A 13,283-nucleotide genomic window follows, 5' to 3' on the forward strand; every position below is an offset into this window, starting at 1 on the left:
TTTATATATATATATATATATATATATATATATATATATATAAAAGTCTGAAGACTCTACCAAAAAACTGCTAGTACTAACATAATTTCAATAAAGTTGCAGGATATGAAATCAGAACACAAAATTATCAGTTGCATTTTGGGGTGCCTGGGTGGCTCAGTCAATTAAATGTCTGACTTTGGCCCATGATCTCACTGCTCGTGGGTTCGGCCCTTGCATCTGGCTTAGGCTGACAGCTCAGTTCCTGGAGCCTGCTTCAGATTCTGAATCTGTCCCTCTGCCCCTCCCGTGCCTGTGCGCTCTCTCTCTCTCTCTCTCTCTCTCTTTCTCTCAAATATAAAAAAATAAAATATTAAATTAAAAAAAATCAGTTGCATTTGTATACACTACAAGTGAACTAGTGGAAAGAAAAAAATGCATTTACAATAGCACCAACAATAAAATACTTAGGAATAAATGTAACCAAAAAGGTGAAAGACCTGTACATTGAAAATCATAAAGACACTGATGAAAGAAATTGTGGAAGACACAAATAAATAGAAAGATATTTCTTGTTTATGGATTAAAGAAATTAATATTGGTAAAATCTCAGTACCACCCAAAGCAATCTATAGAGTCAATGCAATCTCTATCAAAAGGTTGTGGCCTTTTTCAGAGAACTGGAATAATCCTAAAATTTGTATGAAACTACAAAAGGTCCCAACTAGCCAAAGAAATCTTGAGAAAGAATAAAACTGGAGGCATTATACTTCCTGATTACAAAGTCTATTACAAAGCTATAGTAATAAAAATTGTCCCATATTGGCATAAAAGCAGACACATGGATCAATAGAAAATAACAGCTCAGAAGTAAACCCATGAATTTATGGTGAGTTAATTTTTTGATAAAGGATTCAGGAGTATACAATGGGTAAAGGATAATATTTTCAATAAACGGTGTTGGGAAAACTGATATCCACATGCAAAATAATGAAACTGGACCCCTTTCACCACACACAAAAATCAGCTCTAAATGGATTTAGAAAGAAAGCACAGATGGAAGAAAACATAGATGGTAAGCTCTTTGACATCAGTTTTGGCAGTGATTTTTGACTCCAAATGTAAAGGCAACAAAAACAAAAATAAATGAGTGGGATGACATCACCCTGGAAAGCTTCTGTACAGCAAAGAAACTATTAACAAAATGAAAAGGCAAGCTACTGAATAGGAGAAAATAATCTTCAAATCACATATCCAATAAAGGCTTAATACTCAAAATTTATGAGGATTTCCTATAACTCAATAGTGAAAAACAAAACAAAGCAACCAATTTAAAAACTGAGCAAAGGACTAAATAGGCATTTTTCCAATGAAGGCATAGAGATATCAAAGAGGAACTTCAAAGGGTTCTCAACATCACTAATCATCAGGGAACTGCAAGTCAAAACCACAATGCATTAGCATTTCATTCTTGTGAGGATGTCTATTATAAAAACAGACAAGAGATAATAAGTGCTGATGAGGATATGGAGAAAGGGGAACCCTTGTACCCTGTTGGTGGGAATATAAAGTGGCACACCCAGTAAGGAAAACAATATGAAGATTCCTTAAGAAATTAAACATAGAACTTCCATATCCAGCAATCCAACTTCCAGATATAGATCCAAAGGAAAAGAAATCATTATTTCGAAGAGCTATCTGCACTCCCGTGTTCATAGCAGCATAATTCACAATAATCAAGGTATGGAAACAACCTAAGTGTCTGTCAATGCATGAATGATTAAAAAAAATGTGATATGGGCATTCCACTATATGTATTATAATTATATGTAATATAACATAATGTATTATCTATATTAGAATATTATTCAGCCTTAAAACAGAAAGTAAGTCCTGTCGTTTGTAAAAACATGGATGAAACTAGAAGGCATTGTGCTAAATGAAATAAACCCAACAGAGGGGTGCCTGGGTCGTTCCGTTGGTTAAGCACCCAACTCTTAATGTTGGCTCAGATCATGATTTCACAGTCATGAGACAGATTCTGGTGCTGGGCTCTGTGCTGGATGTCGAGTCTGCTTAAGGTTCTCTCTTTCCTTCTTCCTCTGTCCCTGCCCTGCTCATGCAGGCTTGTGCTCTTTCAAATAGAGAGAGAGAGAGAGAGAGAGAGAGAGAGAGAGAATGAAAGAAGCCCAACAGAGAAAGACAAATACCACATGGTATCAATTATATGTGGAAACAAAGAAACAAAAAATCAAACTCATAGAGAGTGTAGTAAATTGGGTGCTGGGGGCAGGGATAGTGGAAATAGGGAGAAGTTGGTAAAAGAACACAAATTTTTGGTTATGAGGTGAATAAGGCCTGAGGATCTGATGTATAACATAGTGTCTATAGGTGATAAAACTGTATTAAAAATTGAAATTTGCTACGAAAGTAGAACTTAAAATATTCTCATTAAGGCAAACAAAAAAATGGTTCTTTATGGAAAATGGAAAAATACTGACACATCCAGCAAAAGCTTCTTTTCAAATGGCAGTACCAGTAACAAATGAGTGATGACATAATGGGCCAAATCTTTCCGGTAGAAGGGTGGTGGAATAAAAGTGCTGTTATCACTGATTCACTCTTTAATCCACTGTAATCAGACTTTTGGCATTCTGTGCCCGAGCCTGTCTGGTAATACCTCCTAGTTGCTATATCTAATAGGTACATTTCTGTCCTTGTTTATTTGCTCCTCTGCTGAATTTGTCTCTGTTAAACATTCTTTTTTTCCCCCTGGTTTTCTCTCATTCTGTTCTCTCCATTTACTATTCCCTCTATTATATTCCCTCTTGTTTTGGAAAGTCTTTTTCAGTCTCCTTTGACCATCCCTTTCCATCTGCTAGCTCCTTAGATGCTATTTGGCAAGTTCCTTACTCACTGTGCTTTATTTCTGAATTTTTCCACTCTCCTTGGGGGAATGTCACTCCCTCTCAAGGATTCTGCCTTCACCAGTAATCTCTCCTGAGCTCTCATCCACACATCTACGTACTCACTGAACATCTTCACTTGAACATCCCAAGGCAACACAAACTCCTTATGTCCAAAGATGAGTTCATCATCATCCTCTGGTCCCTCCCTATATGGACTTCCTCTAAATTTACTGTCATGGGGAATGGCACCCCAAATTACTGCACTATCACTCAAGCCACACATCTGAAAGTTACAAATACACATATCCATAATTTGGTCGCCATGTTTTGCTATTTTATCTCTTCAGTACGTTTGACTCTGTCCCTGTATCTCCATCTCTATAGCTCCTGCCTTAGTTAAAGCCTTCATCATTTCTTTTCTTAAAATTTTTTAAACATTTATTTGTGTTTGAGAGAGAGTGAGTGAGAGAGAGCACATATGTGCGAGCAGGGAAAGGGCAGAGAGAGGAAGCAGGCTTCTTGCTGTGAGTGCAGAGCCAGATGTGTGGCTTGAACTCATGAACCAGGAGATTATGACCTGAGCCAACATCAAGAGTTGACTGTTTAACCAACTGAGGCACCCAGGCGCCCCAAGTCTTCATCATTTCTTAGTTGGATTACTGCCACAACTGCTGTCTGACTTTCTTTACTTCATCCTTGCAATTTTATCTCCCTCAATCTGGTCTCTATTCCCATTTGTTTTTCAGATTGCCATATCAAAGCACATTGTTCCCTGATTTAAGTATTTAACATCACTTGTAGTCTTTGGGATGGAGTCCAAACTCCTTGGCATCCTATTGATGGCTTCTTTCGTCCTGACCCCAGTTTACCTCTCCAGTATCATCACGCAACTGCTTTATCCTCTGTGCACCTGTTATTCTCTCTCTCACCAATTTGCCTTTCCATGCTTTATCCCCACTGTTTTGAAGGCACTCTATGCCCTTCTTCCTAACTTCTCTTTTTAGGAAAGGTCGCTGGTTTATTCTCTCCCAAGCCTCTTCCTTCTGGGTTAGAATGTTGTGTGTCTGCATGCTCGCATCCCCTTTGTTTCTCCTTTCAAGGCCCCTGATATATTCTGTCCTAGCAATTACCTCAGTGTGTTGTGATGGGCTGCGTACTCGTGTGATTCTCCCAATAGAATTGTGAATCCTTCGAGGACAAGGACTGGGTCTTATTTCTGTTTCCCAAGCATTCAGCACAGTGTCTCGCACAGACAGTGAAGGCTGGGCCACGCGTGAATCAGGTGGTTACAGAATTATTTTCCTCGGAGGAGTTCCTTCTTTATTCAATCCTTTTATTGCTTTTACTTCCAACTTAAGCCAGAACCTTTCTTGCTCAGGCTTCTTTCTTAAGTATTTCAAAGAGGATTTGGTTTGCTTTGAATAGCCCTCTGAATTTAGTCCCATCTTTGTCCATTTAGGCTCCTCTACATGAGGCCATGCTCCATGATTTTACCTGAATTGGAGGGAGAAAACATTGAATTCTCTCTTTTTATGTTCCATGTTTTATTCTTTAATGAATCTTTTGGCCCAGTATTACCCCTCTTACATTCCCCCATTCCTCTCCATTTTCAGATGGTTTATTCATTCCTCTATACTTCTTTGGTTAGCTCCATTTTCTTTTCCTTTTCTTATGCTGAAGCTAAAAGCACTCTGCCACCTTTCATTCTTTCCTGTCAGTCAATCTCTGGTCCATGACAAATTAACATTTACAAGCTTTTGTATTGAATACCTAATGGTTTCTCTCTGCTTAAAAAGGAACACACTGCACACAAACAAGTTGTGGAAAGGACTGTTTATCACAAGAGAAGTTGAAAAATTGGGATAAACATATTGATTTGTCACAATCTTTTGATTGTGCTAAAATGAAACCAAGTAACTGATCGTCCGAATAGCCTCTTCAGACATAAAATTGCTTATCTTCTAGCATAAATAATATTTAGTGTCTTCTAAGTGTATCTGCAAATGTTGACATTTGCCTTATTGAAAGGGGAAAATCTATAGAATAATAATGTTCTGAAATAATCCTTTTAATGTAAATATTTATGATAATATTTTGAAACAAATCTTGGTCATGACAATTACATGACAGCAAGTTGAAATAGGAAAAATGGGGCCATTATCTACATTTTGAAAATTTTATTTAAAATTTTTTTAAATTTTATTTTAATTCTAGTATAGTAAACATACAATGTTATATTAGTTTCAGGTGTATAATTATCTGCATTTTTATGTAAAAATTTATAGAATAATATTGGGACATACATGAAGGAAACATGCTGTCCTGGTTATAGAAAAAGGGCACTGAAATCATATGGAGCTGGGTTACAGTTCTCGGTCCACAACTTACTTGCCATTTTTACCTTGGCAAAACCTCAGGGTCATCATATGACAATCTGTCTAAGGATTAAAGGGTCAAGACATTAAAGTATTTAATACAGTTCCTAGCATATAGAAAATATTCAGTATATATAAGTAAATCATTAATATAATAATTATCATTGCTTTTCCCACCTCTTGGTTCCCTTTTTCTTATTGTCCAGTTTACCTACTACTTTCAACACTCTCACCATCCTTACCTCTTCCTAAACCAGTACTTTTCAAAACGTGTGCTGTGACCCACTGGGGGGTCATGAAATCAATCTAATGGGTTGTGAGCTGCATTTAAAAAAATGTAATAGAATAAAAAATATTAAATTAAATTGTATGTACTGAAAGTTAGTGTTTTTATGAAAATTTTCAGTTACACATATAATTTAAGTGATATTTTAAAAGGGGTTCTCTGGTTGCTATATGTAGAATATACTCAAGGTGGGCACAGATAGAACTAGGAACCTACTGCAGTCATTCAGGGGAGAAATAAGAAGGCACCGGACCAGGGTAGAAGGAATTGTAGAAGTGAAAAGTGGCCAGATTATTGATATATTTTGTGATTAGAAGCAATAGGTTTTGTCAATATACTGGATGGAAGGTATGAAAGAGTTGGACCAAGCAACTGGAAAAACGGATAACGGATCTGCCATTTTTTAAGATGAGGAAACCCACAGAAGCGGTCAATTTGGGGTGGGAGTCATGGAGATGTAATTTTATTTCTGTATATATTAAATTTGAGTTGCTGATCATCATGGATGTGGAGATTTTAAGCATGCAGTTGGATATACAAGTCTGAATTCAGAGCAGGTTCTGGGCTGGTGATACAAAATTGGTAGTCATTAGGATTTATATGCTATTTAAAGCCATGAGCCTGAGTGAGATAACCAAGGGTGTGAATATAGTTAGAAAAGGGAAGAGATTTGAGGTCTGCCACCTGAGGCACTGTGACATCTAGCACTTGGGAAATTAAATAACTGCAAGCAAACAAAGAGACCCAGACACGGCAGCCAGTAGCAGAGGAAAATACCAAGGAGAGTATGGTGCACTAAAGCCAAGTGAAGAAAGTGCAACAGGAGGGAGTTAATTTACTTGTGCCAAGGGGCTATTTGCAGGTCACCCCAGAGGTGGAGTGGATGGAGGTGGTGCATGTAGCAAATGGTGGTCATCGATGACCATTACAAGCACCTTTCTTTTTTGGAATGTAGGTAAAAGCCATTGGTATATGTTTTGTGCATATGTGGGTTTTTGGTATATGTATATGTCATTATTCTATAAATCGATTTATTCTTACTTTTTCTTTCAATGCCATGTTTTAAAATTTTATTCTAGTTTGTATATCTACTCTAGGTTGTTTTCCTCTGTATTCTACCAAATTCTAAACTCCATCTGGCACTACTTTAACGAACATTCCTGTCCCCTTTTGGACCCGTGCAAGCATTTCTCTGAGAAAGATACCCTGGACTGTAATTTCTGGGTCATAAGAAATTTGCATACTTGATTTTCACAAAATATTGCCAGTTTGCTTTCTTGAGTAGCTGACCCAGTTTACCAGCAATATATGACCCAGTTAATCTCTTCATAACATTTTTCACACTTGGTTTTATCCCCCTTTCTCATGTTTTTTTTGTCATGCTAATGGTATTCTGTGACTCTCTCAATGTTTTGATTTGTGTATCTCTCATCATTAGTGGCTTAAAAATATTTTCATATTGATGCTGGCGATTTGGGCTTCTCCTCCTATGCATTTATCTATTCGTATATTCTTTGTCCAGTTTCATTCTCTTTCCACCTGTTTCCTTTTTTTTTGATGTCTATATTATCCATTAATGACATCTACTTTGTCATTATTTTTCAGTTTCCATGGCATATCTCTATCTTTATCACTTCAGAGTCTGTGTTACAGTTTTCCTCTCGATTTTATCTTGAGCCTTTCAAATCAATGATTTAAAATCCAACTGAAACTTTGATCTTATATTGTCTTAACTGTCTCAGCTTCGTTGGCCAGGTCTTTAATTCAACCAACAAATGGAATATGTTTAGGAATTGTCTACCTTTAATCTTTCAGAATAAGTGCTTCTCTATATTGAACTTTCTAATACATTGACTAATATCTCTCAGTCCCCATTTAGCATCCAGATATGGGCACAGTTCTGTCTAGGGAAGAATTTAAGGACTCTGAGCCAAATGTTTTCTTCAAGAAGCCACATAGTCTTATATTGAACACATATTGCATTAAGTTGGTACTGCCCTACAGTGTTGCTGGTTTAAGTGTCCTACTAGGTTGTAAGTTATTTAAGGGCAGGCATGTTATCCTAAGCCAATATAGCATGGGGGTTTAGAACATGGGTTTGCTGGTCTTGGTTCAAGTCCTGGCTCTGCCACTTAATAGCTGCATAGTTTGGCAATGTTATCTAACTCTTCGTGCCTTAGGGTATTATACCATTGCTGTGAGAATTAAATGAGTTACTACATATATAGCTTTTAGAAGAATGTCTGAGCTTTGTACTGCCCAGTAAATTAAAAACAAAAATTTTTTAATGTTTATTTTTGATAGAGGGAAAGCATGAACGGGAGAGAGGCAGAGAGAGAGAGGGAGACACAGAATCTGACTCAGGCTCTGGGCTCTCAGCCCAGATCCTAGTGAGGGGCTTGAACTCACAAACTGTGAGATCATGACCTGAGCCAAAGTTGGACGCTTAACCAACTGAGCCACCCAGGTGCCCCTGTACTGCTCAGTAAATATTAACCATTATCATAAACATTGCTATCACCTCTACTTCCATCCCAATGGCATGTTATATATGTTAATAATGCACATTTAAAAAATGATGTGTATATAGATGTGATATACTATAATTAGCAGGTGAAATGAGAGTTGAGAGTAAACACAGGAAAAGGCAAACATTTTTTATCACTCTTTCTCTGTACCTTTGCCTTGGCTCATAAAATGGGAACCTCACAGATACTGGGAAAAAATTTTACCTATCTCTCCATCTTCTCATGCATATGTTCCAGCAGAAAGGATCTATTGACTGGTGAGGTGGAGAGGATGACTAAGCATGCCCTCTCGAGTTGTGATTTTGCTCTTTATTTCTGCCCAGCTCTCCTGCAGACCAAGACCTTTCTCCTCCTCTTCTTGAGGTAAGCACACTGGGCAGGGCTTGCCCCTGTGTAGGGACACTCTTCCCATAGAAAGTAGGAAAGCCTATGTTTGTCTTGAGCCCAAACCAAATTCTTAAATCAAAATTACAAGCACTAAAGCTATTTTGATTCTTACCTGATTTCTGTCCTTCATTAGTTAGCTCATCCTCTGAAAGGTCCCAAATAAAAGGAAAGATGCATAGTGAAATAGTGGTAAAAGAGAAAATAAACATGGAGAGACAGATACAGAGGGAATGGGATAGCTATAAATGATAAGATGGAGACTTGCTCATTTCTTTTTTAGAACAGAGTGTCCATGGGATGGCAGCGCTGGTGACTGATGAAGAAAGGAATAAATCCAAGGAGAGGAGATGTTGGGGGTGCAATAGATAGACACAGATAGGGACTTTATATCCTGATATTTCTAGGACAGTCCAGGTGTATGCCTGAAGTCCTAGCATTTTTTCCAGTTTAGCATGTCCCTGAACAAAGGCATCCCAGTTTGGATAATTAATTATATAGTTACCGTAGGTATTACGGAGAGAAGACTCTTCTTGGTACATGATAATGGATAAAATAGATGAGTGCTTTCATGAGGCATGTTATTTTTAAGTGATGGGTAACCACATTTCTAGTTTTAAATGTTGCCTAAAAGTTGTGTATGATGAAATTTCTTTGAGAAAATATGGTCATGAATAAAAGGATGACCAAAAATACTGTTTTCATTTATCTAGTTCAGTGGTTCTCAAAGAGTAGTCCCTGAAACATCATTGTGCCTGGGAACTTGTTAGAAATGAAAATTCTTGGGGTGCCTATGTGGTTCAGTTGGTTAAGTGTCCAACTTCAGCTTAGGTCATGATCTCGTGGGTTCATGAGTTCCAGTTCCACATCAGGCTCTGTGTTGTCAGTGCAGAGCCTGCTTCAGGTCCTCTGTCCCCCTCTCTCTCTGACCCTCCCCTGTTCATGTGCACACACACACACACTCTCTCTCTCAAAAAGAAATAAACATTCAAAAAATGAAAATTCTCGAGAGCCATCCAGAATTACTGAGTCAGACACTGAGAATAAGTCCAGCAATATATGGTTAACAAGCCCACCAGATGAATTTGATGCACACCAATGTTTGAGAACCACTGAGTTAGTTTCTATGTAATAACTGTGGAAGCAGGAATATTATTTGGTTGTAATTTATCCATAAATCAACTGTTTTTTTAAAAAATCTACAAAACCTCTGTGTTGGGTGCTTTATTTTATGAAAGATAAAAGAGAACACAAAAATACCAAAAGAAGCAGTCTGTACCCTTTAGAAGTTTACAATTTAGTTTGGAGAGATTGCACCTGTGCTCATAAGTTGTCTAGTAACTGAAAATGGTAAATAACTAGGCAGGCTAAAATTTCCATCAGAATTCAGAAGAGAGTTCCCAATGGGAGAGCATAGTCAGGAAATATTTTGTGGATATCACAGAACTGGGAGAGCGGAACAGATGGGAATTGGCAGGAACTGGGAGAATCCATCTGGGAAAACAAAATCAATACACACCAAGCAGTGAGACACAACTGGGAAGAGCAGTGATCACATCAATAGAGCATTGCATTGGTGATAATTCAAAAAAGATTCAGAGGTAAGATATGTTTTGGAAATTTGGGATTGACCAAAGTTAAACAATTTTTTTCCTCTCTTTTAACTGCATATACTTCTCAGGATCTTTAAAATTCTAAAGACAAATATGATGTTCCAAAGGGGATTGTGGCACTACTTTAATTGTAGTCTTCAGCAAAGCCAGTGCCAAAATCGGATTAGATCCCTGAGAACTTTCTGAAGTGGAGTCATTGAGTCATTATAGCACATGGGCATACTAAGGCATCCAGCATGCTAGTCACCTCTTGCTTATCCTTTTGCAGCAGAATTATGTCACTGATGTAACAGATCAAAGTGATGTTCTGTAGGATGACCAGACAATCCAGATCTCTTTGGATTTTACTAAAATAGGATATGGGAGAAATAATAGCTTTGAGGTGCAGCTATAAATGAATATTGTTCATCCCATGTGAATGGGAACTGTCTGTGATCCTCATTTCTATTTGTAACAAAAAGAGCACATTTGCCAGGGCAGTGACAACATGCTACTTTTAAAGCCTTACTAATCTACTCTAGTAATGCCACATCCAGCACAGCTGTGGAAATGAGGGCTATTACTTGGCTGAGCCTGTGGTAATCTACAGTTATTCTTCAGGGTCTATCTGGTTTCTGCAAGAACTCCTCTAGGGAATTAAATAGAGGTGATAACAGGGCCACCCCTGAATACCTTGGGATTTTAAGTGGCAATAGGCACTTTAATAGTGACATCATCTCCCACCACTAGGATAAAATATATATTTTATTTACTATTTTGAATGGAGATTGAGGGGGAAGTTTCAGAAGTTTCCATTTGTTCTTTCCTAAGACCAATGACCCAATGTGGTGGTGACTCCAACTGCCAAGAATATCAATTCCAACTATACACTCAGAGACTAGAGAAATCACTACTGGGTAGATCCATGGACCTGAGGGCCCCACTATAAACTGGAGATTATCTGGGTATTCATTTATTCCTGATCATTATAAGCCGCCACTTCAACAGAGAAAACATAATGATACTTTGGTTTTCCAGATATCAGTGTCAATTCAGAACCTATGTTCAATAGTCCTTGAAGGGTATGGGCATTTTTTCCCAGTGTTACGGTTACATAAACATATGGCTGCAGGTCCCATTGGGGAAGGATCAAGGAAGGGCAGGGTCCTTTCTTCTGAGAATACAGTCAATTTTTCAGTCAGAGATTTCCAATTTGGCTTAGGTCTGTGAACTGAGCGAGAGATTGTGACTTTTATTGGGACGATTCCCTTCACCCTTCTGCTTTTTCCATTCTTGCTTTTTTCCAGATTCTCTGGGAAAGCCATGCCTACAGCTTCCTTTAATTTGACCTCCTTGACTGATCCTCCAACTGCTTTGTTTGGTACAGCAATTCCATTTCCTGGCTTATATAGGTAAACCCTCATCAGAGTTCCATCATCCCCTTGGATATTAATAAGCTCATCACTATAACTGCCTCTCCTATGGTCAGGTATAGTTAGCGGAGAATCATCACTGAACAATTATGTGATGCTGCTGTCCCTCTTACTAGCATATTCCTGATAATGGTTGGTATGTCCTCTGGGATTCCCATGGAACAAAATTCTTTGGATATAATTATATGTAATGTAACCATTAGAGAATGCTTACTTTCCTCAGCTTCTTTATTTTTTCTCCCATCTGTGAGGGCAACTCAAACATATCCATTGTGCTCTGCATTAACTATTGCTTCCTCCAGACTGCTCCGAGCCACCACAAAGCGTAAAACCCTGTCCCTTGGCATCCTTGCCAGGGTATTAAATCCCATTCTACAAATCAATGAATTCTTGCATATCCAGTCTTATATTCTGACACTCTTCATTAAGCCCCCTCAAAATTTAATCCCATGTAGTATATGCTAGCTAATTCTTGCAGCAACGTCAGTGTAATATCTCTTTCCTTTCTTATCAGATCCAACATGTCTCCAGCAGAGTTATGCTGAGATTTAACCTCAGTTGCCTGCCTGACAGCCAGAAGAGAGGGTGGGGCAGCATTGGGGAAGAGGTTTTGGCAGCACTTGTAAACACGAGAGAAGGGCTGGTTCTTTTTGTGGAAGAGTGGGCTACTTCAGCAAGACTTACAGGAGATAAGGGCCTCTTTTCAAACTGTCAGTGAGGTTCTCTTCCTCTCTCCTATGTTAGTCGTCAACGGCTTATTATGATCCCCAGTTCCTCATTATCCTTTGGCATGGCAGAACCCAATTTAGCAGCAACCAGACAACTCCCTGTCATAGACATTGTTCCATCATTTCTTTCAAATGCCTGAATGTCTGTACCACAGGCATTCCTCTCCATTACCACTAATCAAATCTTTAGCTGTTGGACCACCACGTCAAACAGGGACCTTCCACAGCCCACACATCAAGTAGGATGGTGTATTCTTTTTCTGCTCAGCCATGAGTGTGTAGGTCCCCCAATTCCCACTTTCTGTTTTCTCATATCACCCCTATCCCTATTTGTGATGGTTCATGAATTCTAAGAATTAAATGCCAAGATGGGATTAGATGTTCAGGGGATGTTTTTTTAGGGGAGAGGGAGTGAAGGCCTGTGAATCATAAAGGCAAGGGAGGAGGAGAAGGTGGGGAGAGCCTTCAGACTACAATTTATAGAGGAGAAGGAGCAAGGGAGACATAAATAGAAAGAATCTCAGATCGCAGTGAAGTTCTAAGAAAGTTTTAATCAGGTTGATGGGGAGTTTGGGGTAAAAATTGTGCATCGGAAGGATCCTGTGTCTTGCAGGAGTACTTTTGCTGTGCTCATGTATTGGCCGTCAGCAGCCTGTGGAAAAGCATCTTTTCTGTGCAAACATGGTAGTGGGTCTATGCCCCCACGAGAGGAGATCTGACTGGGGCATTTCGTAGCTTTCAAGAGGTATGTTTTCCAGACTTATTTGGTGATAGCCTTTCCTTGCAAAACATTTTCTGGAGATGTTTTGTGGAATATACTTTAGAAAGCTCTAGGCTTTATATTTGTGTTAAAATTTGAGTTGCTGATATAAGTCATTTTAGGAATGCATATGGCGTCTCTTTAATGTCTCTGGTGTTCATTGCTTAATTTTTGGGTCAAGAGAATGTTCTACATTTTTATTATATTTTAAAACAAACATCTATATAGCAGATTACCATGTGCCAGACACAGTTCAATGCTTCTATAAATATTAACCTGCAGCAATACATTTAGGATAGGCACTATTAT

The 13,283-nt window shown here is 38.4% G+C and overlaps 1 protein-coding gene across 5 annotated transcripts in view; it reads left to right on the forward strand.

Moving 5' to 3' along the window:
* GRM1 (glutamate metabotropic receptor 1) overlaps positions 1-13,283 on the forward strand; it is a 438,262-nt gene that overhangs the window by 173,212 nt on the left and 251,767 nt on the right. The gene's annotated exons all lie outside the window — the stretch shown is intronic.

The sequence above is a fragment of the Prionailurus bengalensis genome, chromosome B2 (assembly GCF_016509475.1).
Source record: "Prionailurus bengalensis isolate Pbe53 chromosome B2, Fcat_Pben_1.1_paternal_pri, whole genome shotgun sequence".
Classification (NCBI taxonomy): Eukaryota; Metazoa; Chordata; class Mammalia; order Carnivora; family Felidae; genus Prionailurus; species Prionailurus bengalensis.